Consider the following 27,662-nt stretch of genomic DNA (forward strand, 5'->3'; position numbering starts at 1 on the left):
CCCCAGACAAAAATGTAATCCACCTCCTGACTTGTTGATCCAGTGGCATAAGTAGCCCAAAGTGACCAGGTGGCAGTCTTAACTTCCAATTCAGTGGAATCATTGTTGCTTGTCCTGGAGGAAGCACTCCCCATTTTGGAACTAAAACCTGTAGGGTCACAGGGACAGGACTATTATCACTAGTGGTAATAGTAAGTGATACCACTCCCATTTCCACCCTTTGGTTCCTGGACCCATGGATCCTGGCTATGGGAGAAACAGCACCATACAGCGGATGCTGATTCAGAGCATATACAGCTTCCTGGAGAACATTACTCCAGTCTTTCAAAGTATTGCCACCTAGTTGGCACCGTAATTGAGTTTTCAAAAAGCTATGCCACCGTTCTATCAATCCAGCTGCTTCTGGATGATGGGGAACATGGTAAGACCAGAGAATTCTATGAGCATGTGCCCATTCCCACACTTCATTTGCTATGAAGTGTGTTCCTTGATCGGAAGCAATGCTATGTGGAATACCATGACGATGGATAAGGCATTCTGTAAGCCCACGGATGGTAGTTTTGGCAGAAGCAGTGGATGCAGGGAAAGCAAACCCATATCCAGGGTATGTATCTATTCCAGTTAGAACAAATCACTGCCCCTTCCATGAAGGGAGTGGTCCAATGTAATCAACCTGTCACCATGTAGCTGGCTGGTCACCTCAGGGAATGGTGCCATATAGGGGACTGAGTGTGGGTCTCTGCTGCTGGCAGATTGGGCACTCAGCAGTGGCTGTAGCCAGGTCAGCCTTGGTGAGTGAAAGTCCATGTTGCTGAGCCCATGCATAACCTCCATCCCTACCACCGTGATCACTTTTTTCATGAGCCCATTGGGCAATGACAGTAGTTACTGGGGAAAGGGACTCACTAGTATCCACAGAATGGGACATCTTATCCACTTGATTATAAAAATTCTCCTCTGCTGAATTCACCCTCTGGTGTGCATTCACATGGGACACAAATATCTTCATGTTTTTAGCCCACTCAGAAAGGTCTATCCACATACTTCTTCCCCAGACCTCTTTGTCACCAATTTTCCAATTATGGTCTTTCCAAGTCCCTGACCATCCAGCCAAACCATTAGCAACAGCCCATGAGTCAGTATACAAATGCACCTCTGGCCAGTTTTCCTTCCAAGCAAAATGAACAACCAGGTGCACTGCTCGAAGTTCTACCCACCGGGAGGATTTCCCCTCACCACTGTCCTTCAAGGACACCCCAGAAAAGGGTTGTAGTGCTGCAGCTGTCCACTTTCAGATGGAACCTGCATATCATGCTGAGCCATCTGTAGACCAGGCCCAAGTTTTCTCTTCCTCAGTCAATTCACTGTAAGGAACTCCCCAAGAGGCCATAGCTCTGCTCTGGGAAAGAGAAGGTAATGTGGCAGGAGTGGAAACCATGGGCATTTGTGCCACTTCTTCACATAACTTACTTGTGCATTCAGGACCTGCTCTGGCTCTATCTCGTATATACCATTTCCATTTTACAATACAGTGCTGCTCTGCATGCCCAACTTTATGGCTTGGTGGGTCAGACAACACCCAGTTCATAATAGACAACTCAGGTCTCATGGTAATTTGGTGGCCCATGGTTAAGCGTTCAGTCTCTACTAAAGCCCAGTAACAGGCCAAAAACTGTTTCTCAAAAGGAGAGTAGTTACCTGCAGTAGATGGTAAGGCTTTGCTCCAAAATCCTAAGGGTCTGCATTGTGATTCTCCTATAGGGGCCTGCCAAAGGCTCCAGACAGCATCTCTATTTGCCACTGACACTTCCAGCACCATTGGATCTCCTGGATCATATGACCCAAGTGGCAACTTGTACAGCAGCCTGGACTTGTCACAGATCCTCCTCTTGTTCAGGTCCCCACTCAAACTTAGCAGCTGGTCACTTGATAAATGGGCCAGAGTAGCACATCCAAATGAGGAATATGTTGTCACCAAATCCAAAAAGACCAACTAGGCATTACCAGATTCAGCAACTTATCCTTCACCTTAGAAGGGATATCTCAATATGCCCCACACCACTGGACACTGGAAATTTCACTGAGGTAGAAGGCCCCTGTATTTTTGTTGGATATATCTCCCATCCTCTGATACACAAATGCCTTACCAGTAAATCTAGAGTAGTTGCTACTTCTTGCTCACTAGGTCCAATCAACATAATATCATCGATATGATGGACCAGTGTGATGTCTCATGGGAGGGAGAAATGATCAAGGTCCTTTTGGACAAGATTATGACATAGGGCTGGAGAGTTGATATACCCTGGAGGTAGGGCAGTGAAAGTATATTGCTGACCTTGCTAGCTGAAAGCAAACTGTTTCTGGTGGTCCTTACTAATAGCTATTGAGAAAAAAGCATTTGCCAGATGTTCTAGTTTGCTATCTGCCAGAATGCAATACACCAGAAATGGAATGACCCTTTAAAAAGGGGAATTTAATGAGCTGCTAGTTTATAGTTCAAGGCCGAGAAAATGTCCCAATTGAAACAAGTCTGTAGAAATGTCCAATCAAAGGCATCCAGGGAAAGATACCTTGGTTCAAGAAGGCTGATGAAGTTCAGGGTCTCTCTCTCAAGTGAGAAGGCACATGGCGAACACAGTCAGGGCTTCTCTCTTGGCTGGAAGGGCACATGGCAAATACAGCATCATCTGCTAGCTTTCTCTCCTGGCTTCCAGTTTCAAGAAGCTCCCTGGGAGGCATTTTCCTTCTTCATCTCCAAAGGTCACTGACTGGTGTACTCTCTGCTTCGTGGTGCTGCAGCATTCTTTGCTCTCTCTGAATCTCTTATTTCCCGTTTATAGGACTCCAATAAACCAATCAAGACCCACCCAAATGGGTGGAGACATGTCATCACCTAATCCCGTTTAACAACCACTCTTGACTATATCACATCATCCAGGAAAAGGATTTGATTACAGTTTCAAACATACAGTATTGAATAGGGTTTATTTTACCTTTATGAAATGGGATTTATATCAAAACATGGCTTTTCTTAGGGGACATACTTCCTTTGAAACCAGCACACCAGATCAATAGCTGCATATCAGGTACCCGGGGATGTGTTGATTTGCTCAAGCAATGATACCACATCTGGAACAGCAGCTGCAATAGGAGTTACTGCCTGGTTGAACTTAGGATAATCCACTGCATTCCTCCAAGACCCATCTGTTTTTTGCACAGGCCAAATAGGAGAGTTGAATGGGGATGTGGTGGGAATCACCACCCCTGCATCCTTCAAGTCCTTAAGAGTGGCAGTAATCTCTACAATTCCTCCAGGAATCCCGTATTGCTTCTGATTTACTATTTTGCTTGGTAGGGGCAGTTCTAGTGTCTTCCACTTGGCCTTTCCTACCATAATAACCCTCATTGCATGAGTTAGAGAGCCAATGTGGGGATTCTGCCAGTTGCTTAGTATGTCTATATCAATTATACATTCTGGAACTAGGGAAATAACTACAGAATGGGTCTGGGGGCCCACTGGACCCACTGTGAGACGGACATGAGCTAAAATTCCATTGATCACCTGGCCTCCATAAGCCCCCCACTCTGACTGATGGTCCAGAGTAACGTGCTGGGTCCCCTGGAATTAATGTCACTTCTGAACCAGTACCTAATATTCCCCAAAATATCTGATCATTTCCTTTTCCCCAATGCACAGTTACCATGGTAAAAGGCCATCAGTCTCCTTGGGGGAGGCTTGGAGGAAGATTAACATATAAATTTGTGGCAGTGTAACAGGGTTCTCCCCCAAAGGGACCTGGCATCCCCTTCATTCAAGGGGCTCTGGGTCTGTAAACTGTTTCAACTCTGGAAATTGATTAAGGGACCATGACTCTGTGTTTTTGTACTTCAGGTTAGACTTCTGTTCACTTGACCTAGAACTCTTTTGTTTATACAGTTACAGCTCAAATAAGAATTTAGTAGACTGCCCTCCTATTGTATTTCTAGGTACCCCATGACTTACTAGCCAATGCCACAAATCTCTGCATGTCATATAATTTTGATACCTGCTTTGAGTTTGTTGTCTATTATAATAGCCGCGTCTACCCTGTCTTTGGCGATTAAGTTCTGCCACCTGGCTTCTGCCAACTTGAGATCTTGCCATCCCCATTGTGTTTAAGGATTCCAGCTCAGTGACAGAAGTTCCTGCAGTAATGTCTGACCTACAGAGAAGTGCAACCACAAAGCTCTTTAGGGATGATGGTGCTAGTCTCACAAATTTATTTCTCACTGTTCTGGTAAAAGGTGCATCCTCTGGACATTCCTGGGGTATAAGAGCAGGCTTTGCATGATAAATCCACTCTAACATTCCAATCTCTCTAAGCCTCTGGATCTCCTCATCTACATTATACCAGGGAAGTTCTGGCATTTCAATCTCAGGTAATGTTGGCCACCTTTTGATCCATGTTTCAAACAACCATCCAAACAAACTGTGAATACCTTTTCTAACTACTCGAGGTATAACATTGAAAGCAGAATTTCTGCTTAGTGGGCCCATATCAATGAATTCAGCCTGATCCAGCTTTATATTCCTCCCCCCATTATCCCACACACTTAAAATCCATTACCACACATATTCCCCTGACTTCTGTCTATATAAACTGGAAAACGCACACAGTGCTTTTGGAGTATAACATACTTCCTCATGTGTGATACTTTGTACCTCACCTTTAGGTGCTGGTTGGAACTTTAGTCTAGTTATAGGTCTGGAAAAAATGAGGGGTGGTGGGGGTGGTTCATGAAAAGAATTAGAAATATCTCCCAAGTCATTTGCTTCAGGGACTTCATTTGCTATTTCATCTGGTGAAACAGGATTAATCATTCTAGGGTTAATCCCTTCAGGAGGAGGAGAGGTGGCCAACTCCTCAAGGCAGGCTGGAGGTGGGGTGGTTATGTCCTCAGGGCAAATTATTACAGGTTATCTAGAGAAGACTCAGCATGATCTAAAATTTCAACCTCACCCCTAACATCATTATCAATCCATATATCACCATCCCATTTTTAAGAACTAGCATACATAAAGGAAATTGCAAAGATAGCTAAAGCTTTGTTTCTAAATAAGCACCATTTGCAGATGCTTTCAGTAATATTCTTGGAAGTATTAAATATATATAATACCAATATAAACAAAATCAATATAAAGAAAAATTTCTAAGATGCTAACAAAAAATAATTTTTAAAAAACCTTAAAATCTTAATAAAACACTATTAAAGGGAATTTAGTACTATGTCATAAGTCTAATATATCTCAATTAGGTAGGGTTTACGTTCAGAAGTAAACAGATGTCTCAACATTAAGTAATAATAACTCATTTAAGATATTTGAAAGGGTAAAAATTAGTTGACTTGATTTTAAGTAGTTGAATTTCCACAAATTGATGAACAAATTCAATGAAATATCAGTCAGAATTCCAAATATTTACAGAACTTCACATTCTTCCTTAAGTTTATCTGTAAGAAGTTACATATATGTATAATTAAAAATGATAAATAAGAAGTTGTTTTACCAGATATCTAGGATTTGTTATGCAAAACACTAGTAATTTTTAAATGCAGTATTCACATGGGTATAGATATATACAGCAGTTTTATAAATGTATATAAATGGAAAGTTATTTTTATATAAAGTGGTGTTTTGAATCAGTGGGAGAAATGAAATATTCATTAAATAGTGTTGTGACAAATTGTCATTTGGGTAAAATAATAATATTTTTCTCTCACATCACATTCAAAAATTTATTTGGTTTATTAAAAAGTAAATGAGGTTTCCAAATGATGAAGATAGTAGCATAATACATTTCTGGGTGCTGTTCCCCACTCAATATTAACAACTAGCAAAAACTGGCAGAGTCATGTTCCTCAAAACTCTGAAAAACATTTCAAGGGCTGCAGAAGTGGACAAGGGCTGAATAAAAAACAAATACAGCTTTTAAAAGAAGTAAGAAAAGATCATGACAGCCTCCACCCCCTCCCCAGTGTGGTATGGTACCAGCCTGTGTGCCCATGATGGGTCCCTATCCATTCTGGAGGAATCAGAGTAACCCCTATCCACATGCAGGGGTGCCTATCTATCAGTGCCAGTCAATTAGGTGGAAGCCTGAAAGACTAAACCTGGAAACTTTGTCTCAGGTTGATTTCCTATAAATTGCCTGCAGAAGCATCTGATGAACAGCTAAAACTGTGTAAGAGGAATTAAGTCAAAGTAGCACTGAGTAAAAGATTATTGGTTTTAAGTCAAACAATGAAGCAACTGGAATGGGGGAAAGTCTATCTTATAGGAAGTAGAGGTGGAAATCAAATTCCACAACCAGGTCTATTACTAAGGCCACCAGCAAGCATAAGCCCAGAACAAGACACAAGTCCAGAAAAAATGGAGTGGACCCTACAATTCACATTAGCTTCAGGCCGAACTTCTTGCTGGAAGGGCTAAGCTCTAAAGGAGAGGAAAAGCCCAGGCTGAACCAATTTACACAGACTGTGAAAGCTCCTGTCACTCTAGGAAATCATATCACTTGTTAGATATAGTCCAGTTAGAAAAGGCTCAGGATCAACATTTTTAAATACTAAAATGTATAGTGTGCAACAAAATTTTAAAAGATGGAAAAAGAAACAGGAAATGATGGCCCATCCAAAGGAACATGTTAAAAATTCAGAAACCATTGATAAAGAACACAAGACTTTAGATGTCATAGAAAAAGTCTTTAAAAATGATCTTTAGTGTGCTTAAGAAGATAAAGGAAAACACAGAGAAAGAAATAAAGTCTATGGGGAAAACAATGAATGAACAATATGAAAATCTCATTGAAGAGAAATTTTAAAAAGAGTAAAACAGAAATTTTGGAGTTGAAGAACACAATCACTGAAATGAAAAGTTGTGTAGAGGATTTCAATAGCAAAATGGAGCTGACAGAAGAAGGAATCAGTGAACTTGAAGACCAGACAACTGAAATGAGCCAGGATGAGGAATAGAAAGAAAAAATAATGAAAAAAAAAACAGATCTAAAAAGGACCTTGGGACACCATCAAGTATATCACTATATGCATTATGGGCATTGCATAAGGAGAAGAAAAAGAGAAAGGGGCAGGAGGAATAGTCAAAGAAATAATGACAGAAAATTTCCTAAATTTAACAAAAGACAGAACACGCACATTCAAGAAACTCTAAAATTCCAAACAGGTTAAACTCAAATAAAAAGATGTCCAGATACATAGTAGTCAAATGACCTAAAGACAAGAACAAGGAGAGATCTGAAAGCAGCAAGAGAAAAAACAGCATTATGTTCAATTAAGCTTAAGTGTCAATTTCTCAACAGAAAGCAAAAGGTAGTGGGACAGAATATTTAAACTGCTGAAAGAAAATAATTGCCAACTAAGAATTTTAAATCCCAGGAAAACTGTCTTCTGAAAATGTGGGAGAGAGTAAGATATTCCCAGATAAACAAAAGCTGAAGGAATTTGTCATCATTGGACCTGCCCTACAAGCAATGCTATAAAGACTTCTTCAGACTGAATGGAAGGGAAATAAGCTAATGATTCAAAATGGCATAAAGGGATATAAATACCTGTAATAAAAGAAACAATATGGATAATTATTAATACCAGTATGACTGCAATAGGTTTTTAGGTATATAACTCCAATTTGTACTCTTACAGTTTGTAAAATGTAGATGCATATAAAGTAAAGACCAACATTTGGTGTTGGACATACAATATATAAAAATAAAATTTGTAACATATATAACAAAAAGGTGGGGATTAGAGAAACTAAGAACAATTTATGTATATGCTATTGAAAATAACTTGGTTTTAGTTGTGAATTTAATTGCTATAGATTTAGGATGGTAAACACAAAGAAAATGTAGGAAATATATATACAAAGGAAAATGTACAATAAAAGATCAAGTAAATATAAATGCAGGCATGGTGAGGAGAATTGAAGGAAAAAAGGTATATGACTTACAATGTCCACGTAGCCAAATGAAAGAAGAAAGTACAGTATTAACAGTTATTACATTAAATGTAAATGTATTAGACTCTTCAGTCAAGGCAGAGATTGTCTGAATGGATTAAAAAAAAAAAAGAATGAATAAACCATATGCTTTTTACAAGATTTTCACCTTACATTCAAAGGCACAAATAGGTTGAAATTGAAGAGATAGAAAAATATATACCTTGCATATAGGACCCAAAAGAGAGCTTGGGTAGCTATACTAATATCAGATAAAATTTATGTTAAGGTAAAAACCGTCCTGTTTCAAAGGACAGGAATGGTCACTATATACTGATAAAGGGATCAATTCAACAATAAGACATGGCAGTTATAAATTGTATGCACCTAATGTCAAAGTCCCAAATTATATGAAGCAAATATTGACAAATGTGAAGGGAGAAATTATCTCAAATCAGAGACCTAACCTCATTACTGGAGTATCTAGAGAAAGAACAACAAAATAAGCAGAAGGAAAGAAATAATAATGATTAGAGCAGAGATATATGGAATAGAGAATAAATGTTAAATAAATAATAATGAAGAACATCCACAAAATCAAATGTTAGTTCTTTGGAAAGAACATTAAAATCTACAAAAATTTTAACTAGACTTACAAAGAGAAAAAGAGAAAGGATACAAATAACTAAAATCATAAATGAATAGGGGACATTACTACTGACCCCACAGAAATAAAATGGATTATAAGAACATATTATAAACAACTGTACACCACAAATTTGACCATCTACACGGACAGATTCTTAGCAACACCAAAACTACCCACACTGACCAAAGGAGAAAGCAATCTCAACAGGTCAATAACAGTCATTTAAAGTATAAATATCTTCTCAAGGATGTGGAGATTAACTCCCCCACTCCTTAGTTGTGTGCTGGACAGTAATTCCCTTCTAAAAAGTTCAATATGGAGAGGGGAGAAAACCTTACTTTACAGTAGAGAAACATGACAAAGCAGGTGATAAAAGTTATCATCAGTGATAATCCATTTCAAAGGCATATATTTTAAAAAATATTTTTATTGACATAAATACACACACCCTACAGTCCTCCAAAGTGCTCAATCAGTGGCTCACAACATCATCACATACTTGTGTATTCATCATCATAATCATTTTATAGAACATTTGCATCACTCCAGAAAAAGAAAAAAGAAAAAAAAAAACCCATGCATTTCATACCCCTTATGCCTCCCTTTCATTGACCTCTACTATTGCAAATTAACTAATTTTTCTTACCCGTTTCCCCCCTATTATTTATTTATTTTTGTCTTTATTTTTTACTCATCTGTCCATTCCTGGGTAAAGGAAGCATCAGACACAATGTCTTCACAATCACTCAGTCACATTTCTAAAAACTATGTAGTTATACAATCATCTTCAAGAATCAAGGGTACTGGAATACAGTTCAACAGTTTTGGGTACTTCCCTCTAGCCACTCCAATGCACCATAAACTAAAAAGGGATATGTATATAATGCATAAGTATAACCTCCAGGATAACCTCTTGACTCTGTTTGAAATCTCTCATTCACTGAAACTTTATTTTGTCTCATTTCTCTCTGCTCCCTTTTGGTCAAGAAGGCTTTCTGAATCACATGATGTGGGGTCCCATGTTGCTAGGGAGATTTATACGACTGGGAGACAGGTCCCACGTAGAGGGGAGAGCAGAAAGTTCACCTGCCAAGATGTCTTAGAGACAGAGGCCACATCTGAGCAACAGAAGAGGTTCTCTGGGGGTGGTTCTTAGGCATAATCATAAGTAGGCTCAGCTTCTCCTTTGTAAGAATAAGCTTCATAGTGGTGAGCCCCAAGATTGAGGGTTCAGCCTATTGAATTGTTTTTCCCACTGCTTGCGAGAATATCAGAAATTCCCCAGATGGGTCCATTTAATATTTCCTCCTTTTCCCCCAATCTCCCAAGGGGACCTTGCAAATACTTTTTTATTCTCTGCCCAAATTACTCTAGGGTATATTATAGCATCACATTAACCTTATAGCATGTAGTTCTGATATGATGTGATGACAATGGCACTTCACTTCTGTAGTATTCTTCTCCAAAATCCAAATCTCTGTCTAACTATTAGAAAAACATCATATAAAACCAAATTGAAGTACATTCTACAAAATATCTGATTAGTATTTCTCAAATTGTCCAGGGCATCAAAAAACAAACCTGAGGAACCATCATAGTCTAAGGACCCTAAGAAGACATTACAGCCAAATGTAATATGGTGTCGTGGATGGCATCCTTGATCAGAAAAAAGGACATAAGGTAAAACTAAGGAAAGCCAAATAAGTCATAGAATTTAGTTTACTAGTAATGTCAATATTAATGCATTAATTGTGTCAAATGTACCATAGTAATGCAAAATGCTGAACAATAGAGAAAGCTAGGTGAGGGTTATATGAGTGTATAAAGGTTATATGTACTATCCTTGTTATTTTCTGTAAGTCTAAAACTATCCTAAAGTAAAAAATTTTATCATACACGCATGCACACACACACACGTGGATCACCATGGCCCAACATAGAAGGAACCTGTAAGTATATTAAGAAAAAGCAAGTCACAGAAAATCCATATAACATTATTTCATTTATGTTAAAACTCCATATGGAAAGATGTGTTTATGTGTGCAATATAGTTATATATGTACATGGAAATTTACCAGGGGGGAAAAAAGAAATCTATTTACTATAAAGCAAACTATTGTCTTTGTGGAGTTTAGGGAAATAGAGTGGTAGGGTCAAGGTGAAAAAGTAGATGATTTTCACCAAATTTCATACTCCAAGAATGCGTTACAAAAATACATTCCTGTGTTATTTGTGAAATAAAAGAACGAAAACTAAAAATGTGTGTAGAAATAGAAATTAAGGAGAGAGAAATTACATGTCATCATAAGGAAAATTCTGTAACAAATTTCAACTGCTATTCTGTGATTGAAGTGGATATATCCAAAGGAGCTGTGTCAGGAAAGAAGTGGCTCACCAACACTGGAGGCATGCAAACGCTGATGAGATGACCCCGTGACAACGTTAAAGATGTCAGCTACTATTTGTTGAGCACTAAACCCATTCCAAGGAAAAATATGTATTGTATTAATTAATTCTCCCAACAACCCTATAAAGATGGAATTATTATCCTTACTTTGGGGATGAAGAGACCAAGTAATTAAATTAATATATATCAATTACATTATAATTTATGATATATTAATTATTATATGCAAATATACAATATATTATTAATTAATTGATTGTATTAATTAATTCCCACATCTATAAAGATGGTTATCCTTACTTAACAGATGAAGAGAAAATTATCCAGAATCAGGTAGTTTGCAATGGAAGAACAAGTACTAAAAAAATCTAAATTTGTTTGACTAAAAAAACCCTTGAAGACCATAGAGCAAAATCATTATTTGGCAATATATAAGAAATAAACTTCACTTCAGAAAATTTTATTTTTGTCATCATTTTCAGAAATGGAGATAGAAACCAATATATTCCGGTACTGCTGAAATATAAATACTAAATTGTATGGCATTAAGGGACAAAATAAAGTGGATTAAGTGAAAGGTTTCGGAGGTGAAAGAGAGACAAGGCAGACCAAGAAACCGTAGAGTGAGGGGGTTTCTTCTTGCGCTCCCGGACGGAGCTCACGGAACCCAAGGTAAGGGGTGGTGAGTCCGCGCCTGGGTCTTGGTGTGAGCGGTTTTTTAGCAAGGGGGTCAGGTGATATCCAGAAGGGGCAGCATATTTTAAACAGCTGGAGTCACGATGACCTTCCCTGTTCCCCCGACCTAACATTAAGAATTTTATATTTTGCCAAAAATCACTAAATATATTCTAACATTCAAAAAATGAGGCTCAAAAATTGTTTTATTTTATATTATTCTATTTACTTAGAATTCTGAAAGTAGTTTTATTATTAATAATACATGAAAATCTTATGTCTGATATTCACTACATGTTCAAAAGTGTTATTTACTTTTATTATTTTTTCCTATATTTATTGTCATGGGTAAATAAAAAAGCAGCAAATATAGAGGAAACACATTGAAAATGAGTTTTAAGAGCCTGGAAACATGTAATAACACTCTTAGTTACAAAACATATCAATATTCTTTTTTTTCCCCCCTTGAATTTCTACCTCTTCCTCGTCAATTGACCTATCTGTCACAACAAAATTTTAGGATATTATTGCAATATATGGTTAATCTATCTTTTAATCTTTTTTTTAAGGTAGGCTACCCACTAGAGGCTCAGTTAGGTTTTCTTTCAAACGTTTGTGAATCTCAATGACACATTTTGCTTCCATCTCTTATACCTCAAGTTCTAAACCCATCAGAGGTAAATGAGCTTGTGTTTTGGTGTATACATAGCCATTTATTATAATTCCCAGATTTTTGAAACCTCTGAATTCAGAATATTCTAAAATCTCTAGGCATCTCTTTAATATCAGATGTCTACCTACAATAAGAACATTAGTGAACGTATGACAGAAGTCAGGGTTAAACTGTCCTGATCATTTATCAAGCTGTAGAAAGCATAATGTCCATGCTTATTTCATCCCATACCTCTTTTATTACTCAGAGAATGTGTGTCCTTGCTCACTTATCTCTAACTGATTCATTCGGACAGTATTTCATTGAGTGGTAAGTATGAAGTCTTTAGGTGAAATTAAAGTTATTAAAATATAAATAACCAACCAATAACCATGGATTTCAATATGTAACTGTAGAATGGGTGCTACACAGTACTGTTTAAAATATCACTTTTAAAACTCCCAGGTACTCCTGAGTTTTCCTTAGTACAAAAATGAAAAAGCGTTATGTTTTAGATTTGATTTACATCAGCAATGGCAGCTAACCCTTTGCAAAATGCAAACAATCCACCAAAAATATGGAGGGTTTAAATTTTCAGTATAATTAGATTCTTTTGGTTCTCTTTGAAATTGCCTACACAAGAAGCACTTGATATTCAGAGAGAGAGAGAGAGAGAAAAAAAAAAGAAACTAATGTGGGTTAGTAATTAGAGTTAGCTGGCAGGAATGGTAGATGGGTGGGTAGAGGAAACATTCATCGGTCGGTATAAAAACCAGGAAAGAAAATCCTCTGATTGACTCTCAAATGAAAGGTTTGATTTTTAATTATGGTGAAGTTATTTATATTAGCTTCAAATATATTAACACATATGCACTCTGTAAAACTCCCAGGAGCTACAAACACAAATGCTGGTGACCTTCTCCTTGAGCTAAGACACCTTTTGCCTTTCATCCAGAGAAGCCGAATCTTCCATAGTAGAGCAGTAGCCTGAACAGATTGTTCAGTAGAGAGCATATTTCTAAGAAATAGTCAAACATGGGCACAAGTTCCTGGAGTAGATATATATTTATATGCTGAATGAGTTACAGAAATGCCAAGTTTCAGGCAGAAAAAGGCATCTACTTTGTATTCAAAGAAAGGGGAGAACATTTAAAATAAAAGATTTAGGAACTAATGTAATGCAAATCTTGAACATGTGCGGATTTATAACAGGCCAGGCCCCCATTCATGATGCATTTAATTAAAGATAGGAAACCAGGAAGGTTGAGAAGTTGGTGTGAGTCCCCTGAATGTATAAATGTTTCTTTGATGCTTCTCTGAATAACACTGAATAGGTTTTATATAAGGACATTAACATTTTAAGGTGACCTAAATATTATTTACCTCTAGAAAGCTTCTATAGTCTTTGTTAATTCCATCCAGACCAAAAAAAAAAAAAAAAAGCATTTGACCAAGAGACTACGGTTAAATATAAATAAAGTAACATATCAAAGAACGCATTTAATCTTAGTAAAGTTCTGTGACAGAATAAACTGCTCTAAGAAAACTGCGCGCTGTGTTGCCACCAGATGCTTCCCCTTCAAAGAGTGCCTCAGAGGAGGGAGGATATTGGTGAAAAAATTGTTTGGCAAGGTAAAAGGAAGTTAAATATGAGTGAGACCACGAAGCAAATATGTTCCCTCCTTGAGTCTTATCAGCATCCAGGAGCAAGTTTGTTCTTCCAGTCAGAGGATCTGTCCAGATTCCCAGTCATCCTCATTAATCCATATAAGAACAATCAATGTCCTGTGTGATCCACAGGCACTAAAGCATTGTCCCCAAAAGCCAACTGTAGAACTTTATTTCCCACTAATCCCCTCTCTAAACCCATATACTGTTCAACTTGTGGCTATACTGGGGCACAGAGTGCCAATTCATACGCTTGTGATTTTTTTCCTCCACTCTGCGCCCTCTTCCTCATCTGCTCTTTCCACCCAGGAATTCCTGGCTACTACTCTTCACCCTTCCAAGCCCAGATCAAATTTTACCACCTTAATGAAACTTTCCTTGAAACTTAGAAAGAATTAATTATTCAGTCGTTTGTATGCTATTTAATATAGCATAATCTACATTTTACTATAACTTTTTGGGTTTATGTCTGAACTCATCATACAGTATAGAGGGCATAGATATTATATTATTCATTCTATTACTCATCTTTGAATCCTTTACTTTTTCACAGTACTTATTAAGTGTTCTATAGGATGTCATTAGGTTATATATACGGAAAAAAGAGTTTCAAATATGTTTGGAAATAATCATATTAAACAAAATTAAGGAGGTGTCTTATTTACAGCAAGACTCAGAATCCCCAGTACGTTAATTTACATTAGCTTGCACGTAATCTAATAGGTAATATAAGATGCTGAATTTCAGTTATCAACATCTGTTATTCAGTTATACAGCATTCAGTTATCTGAATCCCTTGTATTACACTTACTTTGCTAGCTACCTTATTTTTACACAATTCATGTCCTTAAAATGATTGTTAAATTAATAAGTAGAAAATTATTTTTATACTATACACTAGCCAGTGGCTAACTTATTCATTTGGAAAATTATTGTTTCTGTGTCTTCTAGGCAATGGGATATCTGACAACTTTTGTAACTTCTCTATAGCTCTATTTTGCTATGTTTGAAGCAGGTAATAATCACTTAATAGTGCTTGGGAATAGCTATATAACTTCACATGCAATTCACGGTGATGATACATGATTATTGACTGAAGCCGTTATATATTTATATATATAACAGCTTGCTTTTCTATGGAGAAGAAGAGTAGGTCAGTGTCATTTTTCTGAGATATAATCAGTATTTTCAGTCATAATGAATAAGCCTTTCATTTTGGTTTAGTGGTAATTCTTATATAGAGTAAACTATTTCCATGAATTTTTTTCTTAAAAGCAAAAAAAAAAAAATAATAATAAGTTTCTTACCCTAAACTGTCTACCATAACTAATTCTTTCAAAGTCATCGGAAAAAATAGACATTTTTTAACTTTGGTTTCTGGCTCAAGATCTCTCTAGGTTCCCTGAATATATTTAATTAAAACCTTCATATAAAAATCACATGAAACAGAGTTTTGAAGCCCTATAATCTGGGCTATTTGTAGGAGACATCCCCTTGCTATGACAGACTTTCTTTAGGGGAAAAATCTCTTAACCAGTCATCACTTGGGCATGTGTTGTCCTTAGCATCTCTCTGGATGTCGTTTTGCATTACTTCTTATTTCAGTATGGATTTTTCTAGTACTTTTAAGCTTTTGATAAACCCCATAAGTTAAAAAATATTTTAAACAAGGAAAAACAAATTATTTTATGGAATGTTAGAGTAGCTTTCCCTCTATTATAAATCAAATGTATATTTCTAACTAGACAGATTAGACCAAATATGACTGTTTCCCACAAAGGGAGCTTGTTGACAAGAATATACAAACCTGGGATATTTCAATTCCCCAACTGGAGGCTATAAGCTTCCAAATGGTTTATCTGCTGTCCTGGCCTTTGTGTTTCATATTTCCTGGCAAATGATATCCATGGAGAATAACTACTGCAACAAAACAGCTTATTTGTGTTGTATTAGGTGAACTTTAAAAAATGGCATGTGAAGTCAACATATTTCATCCATACTTTTTAAGCCAAAATCATTAAATTTGGATTCATTGATTCATTCCATAAATATTTACTATAGGTTTAATACTTCCAGGCACTGGGATACACATTGAGCAACTCAGACTCAGTCCTGGCCCTCATGAAACTTAAATTCTACTCTTTTAGCTCAACAAAATATGCTTTTTCTTTTGTTTCTCCTCGAGACCAAAGTATCCTTTTCCAGTGTGTTAGTTACAGTTTTCTTTGGAAGTTCCTCAATCTTTTGTTTGTGCTGAACAAAGTCAACTGTGAAATTGGAAAGATAAGACTGCTATACTCCAGGCAACTGAACAGAGACTCAAGGTAGTATCTAATGGGGAGAATGAAACAATCCCACCTCATTTAAGTGGTCTAAAATTAACATGCATATATAACAAGCTCATTTGCCCAGATTTCTTAAGCAGGAGATGATCCTTTGGGACTTGTTCACTCAAAACTGTTTCTGATACTTGTCTTAACCAATTTCACATGTATTAAAAATCTTAGGAGATCGGGAGTTCATAAAATGATTTTCCCTCAAGCAAATCTTTGTGGTATTGGCTCTAAACCTTGCAACTACATGATATTTATTGCATTTAGGCAGATCTTAGATTGAGAATTGCAGAGCTGGAAAAGACAGCAGTGATCTTTTCTCTCCCTATTCAGTGCTCTTTCCACACAAGTCCAAACTTTATCCTTTCTTATTTCCCAGTGCTTTTTATCAACATAGGAGATAAGTTCCATAAAAATTAACAATACTGCCCCCTTCTGTGAATCTCTGCAGTAGCACATTGTGATGTAAACCACTGAATTATTTGCATTCATGAAAGCAGTTGCTTGAATGTATATTTTTGTTTAAAAATAGTAAATGTCTTAATCCACAGAAATATAATAAAGTTTGATTTTACCATATCTAATAGTGATTCATCCATAAACCCATAAATTTAGAATTATATTTTAAGACCAAGCTTAAGCCTTCACTTTTACTTTTCTTTTAGGAACCTCTCTCTGCCTTACAGCAGGATCCAATTTGCCTTCTCTCAAAATCCCTTCCCTATCTACTACTCTTCTCCAATCCCAAGAATGTCTGCCTAACCAGTTATAACAGTTTTCACCTACTTGGATATTAATAAATAAAAACTTTGATCTGCCTCTTTACTTGCTAGGAAATATGTCATACTTTCTTTAGAAAGTAGAATTAAAGACTTATTCAATACAGAACAAAATATGCTACGGCAGTTGGTGAAAGGAATGTAAGGAATTCTGTGAGTGGCTGGTCAGTAAGGTGAGTATTGGATTGGGATGAAGTAGGTGTGTGTATAACTTTTTGCACCCTACCTTAAAAGTCACTTAAACATTCTATTACTGATGTCTGGAAAGGTAAAAGAGATGTACAAATATGCCATTGACCTCTATTGACAACAACTTGACCATTCCAATTTTTCTAAGGCGTATCTCCAAGGAAGAAAAGGCAATTGTGAAAAGTTCCTAGTTTTGAATTGAACATGTGTCAGAGGAAGGACAGACGGATAAGTTGCCAATTGTCATTATACCCACACCATCAATTCTTACTGCGGTAGAACTGTCACAAATTGAGTCCTCTGGAGGCAGATGCTTAGACATAGTTCGAGGTGCACAAACTTACTATGGAGGAACATCTGTGAAAGGAAAGTGGGGCAAATGGGATCCAGTGGAGAGAGAAACTGAACTGTGCAAACTGAGATGCAAGCCAGTCAGAGTTTCTTCCAAACCAGCGGGAAGTTCTCATGAAAAAATTGCCTGTAAACATGTCCAAGTTGGACTGAATGATGGTGACTTTGTGCACTCCTGTTGCCCAGTCACCAGAGATAAGCAGCCCAGATAAGGAGATGCTCTGCCGCTGAAGCCTGCTCTCAAAGATTTGACAATTGGAGGTTGTCTGCTGGCCTCACTCTCCACTGCTGGATGGAAAGTCCTGGCCAGAAGGAAAATCTGAGTGGGACATCTACCTGTCTTCCACAACAACTTAAAGAAATAAGGTATAAATATAGATCTTACAGGTGAATAATTTCAAATCAAGAATGTATCTCTTATGAGGAGCTTCTCTCCTGCAGAACCAGCTAAATAGAAGTGTCACAAATTCCACGGTATGGTTCCAGGAGTTACACCATTGTTCCTGAACATCCATAAAATGTGTTGCATGTAGATATACCCAGTAACGCTGTTTTGGGAGCAAAACCAACTGACAATGTTAGCCAATGTGGTTAGAATAGATCTGGCACAGTTCTGTTTGCAAATGTGTGGAAGCACTCTTCAATATGGCTTTTATCCATTGATGCACTCATTCATTCATTTATTAATTAAACAACATGTTCATTCTTCATTTGACCTACTTCAAGAATGCATATCAGGAACTCAGAACTAGAAAATTTCTTTTGAATTCAACCTCCTCATTTCATAAATGACTAAACTAAAAATCATGCAAATTCACCCAAAGTCTCACATCTAATCACTGCTTAAATTACTTCCAGAAGTTCTATTTCTTTTGGCTCTTATTTAATATTGCCAGAATTTATTTCAACCAGTGTCTAAAACATTCCTAAACCATGATTCCTTAAATTGAAAATGTAATCAAGTTTAACTTATTCAATATTGTCTCCCCACAATTTTTTATCATACACAAAACATTTTAAACCCAAGCCATAATTTACCTTCATATCAAATTATTTTCTATCACAGAGCAAATATAGCAAAACACACAACATACCCACAGTCTTATTCAGTGAGTGCAATAAGAAGTTAAAGTCATTATTAAATCAATTCACTCAATTTTCTATAACCATGTACAAGTAAATTGCCGTTGTGAATTTTGTGATATTTTCAGCCATCTTAACAAATTTTACAAATTGCCATTGCTGAATTTTTTGATAAAGACTTGTACCAACATGATGCTAACTATAATTGACTATGTTGACTATATACAAATCTATTCCTTTGTCATATTCAGCTCTGTGTAAAGGTGGATTCTATTTGACTTGAGAGTTTAATTGGATCAAATGGTCCTAAAAGAAAAAGTGTGATTGATATATATATACATTTAAATAATATCTTAATGAATTTTACATATATATGTATATATGCACATATACTTATAACCAGTATATTAATTTTGTAAGTGTTACTTACTACCCCCATTTTACAATATCCATATGAAAAAGAGGCTCAGAGATTTTCTAATTTGCCCAGGGTCAAACCTAATAAGGAGCAAAGTCAGGATGTGTACCCAGGTCTACCTAGCAGAAAAGTTCTCATTTTATTTTCCATTATAACACCTTGGAATTATTGAGCATATCCTGTAGACGATTAACCGAATCTGAACTGCTGATTTGTCTCAAATAGCAAATAATCCATAATTGAGTTGTTAACAAAACTTGGGGTTATGAATACCTGGAAATTTTGGCTCATAGCCACATGGTTTTTTCTACCATAGAAAAGATTAAATGTTAAAATAATAATCATAATAAATACACTTGGGAATATAGGTCTTATAACTTCTCTTCTATGATCATTTTGGATGATCTAATAAAAATAGTCTTGCATTAACCTGATGTCTATCTACCTAGATTCCAGGAATATATGCAGCCTCATACATGGGCAGTATTTGAACCACTTACAGCAACTGTCTCCATGTGTGGGGACCCTGAAGAATGCACTGTCCTTTTCTAAGCTATGTATTGGTCGTCTTTCCCTAAGGGGAACAGTCCAGCAGCCATATCTATGGCTGTAAAGGCATATTTTGCACCTTCATATACGTGAAGAGGCCTAATATAATTTACCTGCCCCCTGGTGACTGGAACCTGCTCGTTGTTGATGTGACCAAGTTGATGAGGAAGCATCATTGGGTGTCCCAGTAAACAGGAGAGGCAGGTGTCCAAGACTTCTTTCAGTTTGTTGTTGGGTGACTGGAATTCCTGTGCCATTCTCCACAGAGTCTGGCATCCATGGTTTCTTGTTTTTCTATGCAACCATTCAACACCCTCTTGCAATGTTGGTGTGAATTTTTGCTAAACTGCTTTACTATTGCTAGGTAAATAATCACTGTTGTGGTCAGAGACATAAAACACAGTTACCTTTTGCTTGTGATTGGTAGTCCAGATATCTTCCTACATTTCTTTTTCTCATAAGGGTGGCAGACAACTGCCCATTTCTCTTGCTTCCGTGTGACCATCCACACTGCCAGACCCTGGCACACTGCCCAATGGTCAGCACAAATAGTTGAGGCATATCCTGGTTTGTGAACAATGACCCTCCATACAACCCTTAGTCCAGCCCACTGGTTTCCAACCATATAGTGTCCTTACTAGGTTGCATGGCTACTGCCGTCCAGGTGGCAGGCTGCCCATGTGCCAATCCATCAATGTATAAAGCAGATTTCGGTACATTGCCACATCCATAAATAAGTAGGCACTGAAACAACAACTTTGGGAGGATTAGTAGGGAGAAGTGAACACGTTCTTCCACACAAGAAACTGGTCTCAGGACATCTTGCATTCTTGCACTAAAGGGGCTGTTGTTGAAAATGCTCTGCTGAAGCAGATACATTTCTCATTTCATTAATGTGCTCAAGTGTACACTGCCAGAGTGAAAGTTGGTGACAGTATTCTGTAACCCCCCCATATAGGGATGGCTATTCTTAATTTTACAGGGCATTTCTGTGATACTTCTTCAACTTTCAGTAAGGCATTATAAGCAGCACATAGTTGTGTTCCTAAGGGATTCTACCACAGTTAGGCTCTTTTAACTCACTTTGCCTGTTGCCTTTGCTGCAAGCCCCACCCAAAGCAATATTGGTACTGGCCATATCTAATTCACAAGGCATATCTGTATCCTCTCCCCAGAGAGTATGAGCCAGTGTGATGGCCCATCTAGCTTTTTCAAAAGAAGTCTTCTGGGAGGGACCCCATTCCCAGGGATAGCTTTTCCTAATCAAAAACATGCACAGATTTTTAACATTTGGGCTGAGTGGGGAATAAAAAGTTTCCAATACTCCAGTAGCTCCAAGAAAGTCTTCAGTTGTTTTGGTGTTTGCGGCATAGGAAAACAAGGTACCTTATCAATTACTACAAAAGGAATATATTTTGCCTTTCCCATCCACACAGTACAAGAATTTGACAGGGGAGCCAAGGCATTGCAGTCCATCATAATCAATGATCCATCCTGGCTGTTAAGATGAAATAGCAATTTGTCTGGGGCTTTTATTTAGTTCTGGAAGAGTTACCGATTAACATGACATCATAAATATGATGAAATAGGTTTACATTTTTCCATGTAGCCAAATCCTTTGTTATAAGCCTACAGCAGAGGTCAGGCTATGTGAATAGCCCCATGGGAGCACGATGATATTCCTTTGTTTTCCTTCCCTGGTGAGGTGAAAATGGGTTGACTGGCCCTATTTAAGAGAATACTAAAGAATTAAGTGTTAATTCCTTGTAGTAGAGAAGCAACCTTTGGGGCCATGGTATACAAAGGTGGTGTCACTTCATCCTTTGCCTCCAAAATATCTTCTTTTTTCTCCTTTTCATTATCAGATAAAGAATCTACGAGATCTCAGTGAGGGAAAGTCAGGATACGCCCTCTTATTCTAGCAAACCAGCATGCTACTATTTCTAAATTCTTATCTACAAGGTGTAACCTCTCATTCAATGCATTCTCCAAATCTGCTGATTTCTCTGTCTTTCTGAAACAGTCCACTGCAAAGCACCTGTGGACTTGCAGATGGCTCTGTCTTCCTTGAGACAGCCTGCCATAGTTGGCCACACTGCATACAATGGCCAACCAACTACAGCACAGTCAAGCAAGTGGGTGACCCTTTCCCAGACCAAGGAAGCAGGCCACCGCCTGATTACTCCCACCTTCCCCAAGGAAAGACTTATCAAATGTTTCAGCCCAGCACAACCTTGAGACCAAAGAATGCACTTGACAGAATTTTACCTATGAGCTTAATTAGGGACTTACAGACAGGGGAAAGATCATCTCCAGTGGCAGCTGGTTGGGAGCAGAAAGTCTGAACTCCATCCAAAGCTGAAGGAGAAAGAGAGAGAGAGAGAGGCTACTCAGGAATGGCTTATAAGATTTAACAGTCTCATGAGATTTGGTTACAATGGAATTTCAGCATACTCTCATGAGAAATGGTTATTAAAGGAGAGGGGTTTTACAGTCTTAGACCTTTAATGTCTGTCCTGGTCATGAAGGGAGCTATGTGACTTGCTTTCAAAATGAAGGAGGGGGTGGACAGGACCAGGACCTTAGGTCCTTACATCCTCCTTCTTCTAATGGACATTTCCTATACAGAAACATCTCAGTGACACTACAGAGGACAAAGGCAAAAGGAAGAAATTTCAGGTGTCTTTCTATAGAAAAGGATGCATCTTTTGTTCTCATAGCTGTTCAACCCCGTGTCAAATGCCCTCAGCAATTGTATTATTTGACTTCACCCAAGAGCTTTGAAGCAATAAAGAGAGGGTAAGCATATGAATAGAACTACAGAGTTTCTTTGGTTCAACCTGAGCCAAAATGGCAGCCTGGGCTAAATTTTTATTCAGTTCTCCATATTCCTGTCCATCCCAATCTTAGCTGTTACTTTTGCTCTTGTGTCTGCTCTTTCCATCTTCCTATAAACATTTCCCAGATCAAAAGACAGCAAAGAAATTGAAACAGATCTCACAGGTCAGGAGAGGCCCCAGGCCACTTTTATTTTCGAAAGTTTCTGGCATATTAATAAAACAAAATAAAACAATAAAGAAAAAGAAGAGAAAAGAATAAAATGTATGCGAAGACAGGGCCATCAAAAGTTAAAAATTACCACTTTTTGTGCAAATAATACAATATTGTTCACAGGAATATTAGGAGATTTAAAAGAGTATCATTTTATAGTTCACCTCAGCATGGTCTGCAATGGAACAATTGAATCCATATTTAAAGTTGCACAATGAACAATTTCTTCTTTCAGACCTGACAGGGATCTCTGGAATGTCTCTCTCACATATTTGGAAGTAATAGCAAAATATCTAAATTTAAAAGTCCTTAGTTAATGTGAGAACTTTCATGAATCTGAACCATCATATAGTCTGAAAGAAAGAGGAAAGATGGAGAAGAGAACCAAGAACTGGGAAAGGGGAGAAAAAGAACCAGTGTTTCTACTCTGTGGGGAACAGTATAGACCATGCCAAAAAACAGGCTGGTTCTCAATCACCAAATTACATCCATTGCAGATAATTTGACTGTGTATAAGTGATGGTATAAGGAGAGAGAATCATAAAATGGTGAAATAATCAATTTGAAAATTAATTTTTATGCACTAAAACTGTTTTCATTTTCTTAATTAGTATTTATGAGTAATAACTTAGCACTGAGATTTTATCCTTTCATTGTATTCTTCTAGTTCTGAGAAGACCAATTTCCTACCCTGGAATCCCAAAGTATAAAATCCTTCCCTCCTGCTAGAACCTGTTGCTCACTGGAGGCTTCTTTTCACAGCAGTAACAATTTGAAATCTGACTCTCTGAATCCTCAGATGCAATCAGTACTGATTTGGAAAGGTTATATTGCTGTGTGTCTACCAAGAAATTTTTTGCAGAAACATCAGAGCCCCTGTGCTCACCCAACTTCTCAATGAATGATTAATCCAGAAATTATTTGATTCATTCATTCATGAAACAAGTAATTATTGAGCATCTACAATATGTGTCAGTCAATAAGCTAATGGAGGATGCAAGATAAATAACTTGTAGTTCCTGATATCAAAACATTGACCCTAGTAAAGTTTCTGCCAGTGAGTCCCAACTTATCACATTTGGACCAGGTCTTTTGTAATAAAATTTCAATGGACCATGGTGAATTTTTTGTAAGGCTAAATATATTCAATGTGAAAAATGATTCTTTGTTCTACAATAATGTCTGTTGTTTTGCTTGGCCAAGTGTTAGAAATATTTATTCTTTTATTAAATAATGCTAATAAAAGAAGGCAGTCATTTTTGGCCTGTTTGATTTTTTTCTTTTTAATTTGTACTTACAAAATAAAAGTAGGCATCATCTTCAGAGCAACATTTTTTTTTCAAATATCTTATCTTTTTGATCCAGTTGATGAGATAGATATTCAATAGCCCTGGGTACTGACTCATGATGTTCATTGATGAGCATGTCTAGATCCTTTGGCTTTCCTAGTTTTTCCAAAACTAAACAGATATTTACAGTCTTCTAATTTATTTAGTATAGGTTTAGACTCAATTCTTGCAGCCAGGGACTGTGATTATAGTCATAATCTATTTATTCCTCTATGATATTTTGCAAATATCTTAATAAATTATGGCCCGTGTGGGGGGAAAAGCAATATATTTAGAATCAGGCTACAAAAAGTAAAACATGAGATCATGTATTTTAACCCTAAAATACATCCATTTTTACAGTCTCTGAGATATTGTCACCAGTAGTTGTCCCTTTACATGAGACCGAGAGATTTAAATCATTTGTCTGGGTTTTGGGGTCTAGACACTGAAAAATTTAAAACCTGATTTTTGTGACTATTTTTCTTCTCCATTTAATTAGTTATAAAACCCTGATAATTGTTCTTCTCAAATGCTCTCCCTTACTGTCTTACCATTTCCCTGTCACCACCCACACTGGCATTGTTACCCAGGTGAAGTCTCATGCTGTGCTGTGTCTCTCTCATATCTGCCATGAGCCATATCTGTGTATCTTTCCCCCAAGTTTCTTCCAGGAAGTAGCAAACATGCCTCTCACCCGATCAGAGGCTGCAAGGACTCTCCTTTACTGTGGGCTGCCCTTCGATATAACTAGGCATTGTTTAAAACTCTCCCCAATCTAACCCTGCACATATTTCTAGACTTCAGACTGAAATTTTCATGCAGAAAATAAAAACAAAATTCTTATAACTGGAAGAGGATAGGAAAGAAAATGAATTATTGAAATGCTAGACTAGCTTATGCACATAATCACAGCTATTCCTCACCAGAAATCTATGTGATGGTTATAATTATTCTTACCATTTTACAAATCAGGAACTTGGAGCTCAGAGAGTATAGGGAGCATGTGAAAGCTTACAAATATGAGTGGTGGAACCTAAGTGCACATCTGTCCCTAAAATTTCTGCTCTTTTTACTATTTGCACACACTTCTTTTAAGGTGGAAAATAAAATTTTTGTTCCATTCTACAGCAACTGCCGGTACCAGCTGGTAAATAGGAAATATTTAGGGAAAGGGACTGAAAGTTTGCCTGGAGCTTCTAAAATCATACCATATATTTGGTCAATAATCTGCCATTATTGGAGAGAATAGTTCAGAAATTCTATCCCTGAGCTAGGGAATTTTCCCCAGGACTCTGAGAAGGCCCATTTCACTCTGGGATCTGTGCTCATTACTCATCTCCTCTCAACCACTGTGATGCACATCTTCAATTGCTGGAAGTTCACAGCTCGAGGGCTGGGGAAGACCCAAGGAGGCTTGCTTATTTAACCCTTCACCTAACAAACGAAGTCAATGGGATCCAGTGATGTATAGTGACCTTCCTAAGATCACACAGCTAAGAAGGACCAGACGTCAGACCAGGAGTTGTTACAAAGGTCAACGATATTGACATGTGGAAATTCTCTGTGACTACTTGTTAATATGTTCATGTATATTTGTTGAAACAGAAAGTGACACCAGATTGTCTTCCTGGACATAGAGCATAAACGTATTTTCTTTAGTCTTTTAATATTTAAAAATTTAAAGTAGTAAAAGTGCTTAATGTTGGCAAGGATCAAAGGCTATAATGCTGCAAAAATTAAATTAAAGACATTTGAAGGACTTAAGATGGTTACTTGAACAGGATCTTGAAGAAGCATAGGATATATGTTGGACAAGAATAGGAAATATCTGCATCTATATTGCTTTATGCCCTTTCTTTGTCCATGGGGACAGCATTAATTGGGACCCTCTTTCACTGCCAAGGCCAAATGTGGCCTCTGAATTCTCCTCAACACAGTGCTCTTTCCATGGGCTAACAGTTGAGGTGATATGGCATTCAGGATGAAATCTGTTTTCTTCACTGAGCAACCAGCAAGAGAAAATGAGACAAAAAATGGCACCAGCATAAGAACACATGGCCCATCCAAGAAAGAGTAAGCACAACAAAGTGTCTTAGTATTATTCATGAAGTGCAGCATGTGAAATTAAGACTAAGGAGGCTTTGACAAAAAGCGTAATTGAACTTTATCATTTGGTGCTATGTTCCTCACGTTCCAAGTCATCTCTCCTAAAATTTCACAACATATTTTTGAGAAATGTTTAAATTCCTCAGCCGTTACCCTTTTTTTCCCCTCAGCAAAGATGTGGTATCATCTTTCCCTCTCACATTTTGAATGTGGCCATTCTAACCATTTGAACATGTGCTGAGTGATCTTGGCGTCTCTTTGAATCGCTTACAAATTGATGCACTCAAACAATTTTACATCAATTTATTCCTTAGTGTCTGCACATGCCCAGATGTCTGATCACAAGTGAAGGGCTCTTTAAAAAAAAAAGCATTTTCAGCAGCCTCAAATTTCTATGCATTATACATTCCTGGAACCCTGATAACTTCCAAATTGAAGCACTCTGGAAAATTTGAAGAGCATGAATAATTTTAAATTGTCCTGTACATGGCTCAGAGCTTATATACTTCACAAATTAGAGAACCCTCTCAATTTTGAAGCATTTCAATAATTTTAAATCAGGGCATGTACATCTAGATTTAATTTTGTATTTGAATTTTAACTTATAGTCAATCATATAGGCCCACTGAAAAACAAAGATGGCCTCTATTCTGAGACAGTTTTAGTAATTCACTTTTATTTGGGGAGATATTTTTTACTGTGTTCCACTTTTATGTTTTTTATTGAATCAACACAGCCAACATATCACAGGTTAAGAGGTATGCTTGCTCCACAAACAACTTAACCTTGACTATGTTTGGTACACTTGAATTTGAAAATGGCAATACAACAATGTGCTTTGCTCTAAAACATGAAAGTCTTAGTATTACTCAGACTGACATTTAGCAATTACACTAAATAACACAACTGGCCAGATTTTACAGCAAAAAAACCTTGGCCCTTTCCTTAAACGAAACTTCCCTGATAACCAGAGGTGGAGCGTGGGAAAACTCCAGATTGTGAAGCACTCAAGAGTTTTTATTTTCAAAGGTACAAATTATTGAATTTAGGGTAAGAAGGAGTCCCTGGGGTTACTCATCAAGTCTGCAGATTTATACTACATGCCTAAATGAGTGAATACAAGCTCTGAACATTGTAATTTGGAACGCACTGAATTAGCTAACCTCCCACCCCTTCCCCTTTAAAAGTAAAGATGTTTAAAGTAAAACTAAAAAGTCTGCCATCAAATCTCACAGAATAACTCCATGGGAATTCTCCACATGACAGATTACAGGATATGACCCATACGATACATCGCCCTGCACAGTCATAAATTAAATTTACTGTAACAACCGTACAAACAGGAAAAAAAATCAGAGGGCTGGACAATAAAGCAAGACCAAAATTAAAGGTATTGATCATTGGTCTCAAAAGTGAGAGCAAAAAACTAAAGAA

This window comes from Tamandua tetradactyla, chromosome 4, assembly GCF_023851605.1.
Source record: "Tamandua tetradactyla isolate mTamTet1 chromosome 4, mTamTet1.pri, whole genome shotgun sequence".
In the NCBI taxonomy this organism is placed as follows: Eukaryota; Metazoa; Chordata; class Mammalia; order Pilosa; family Myrmecophagidae; genus Tamandua; species Tamandua tetradactyla.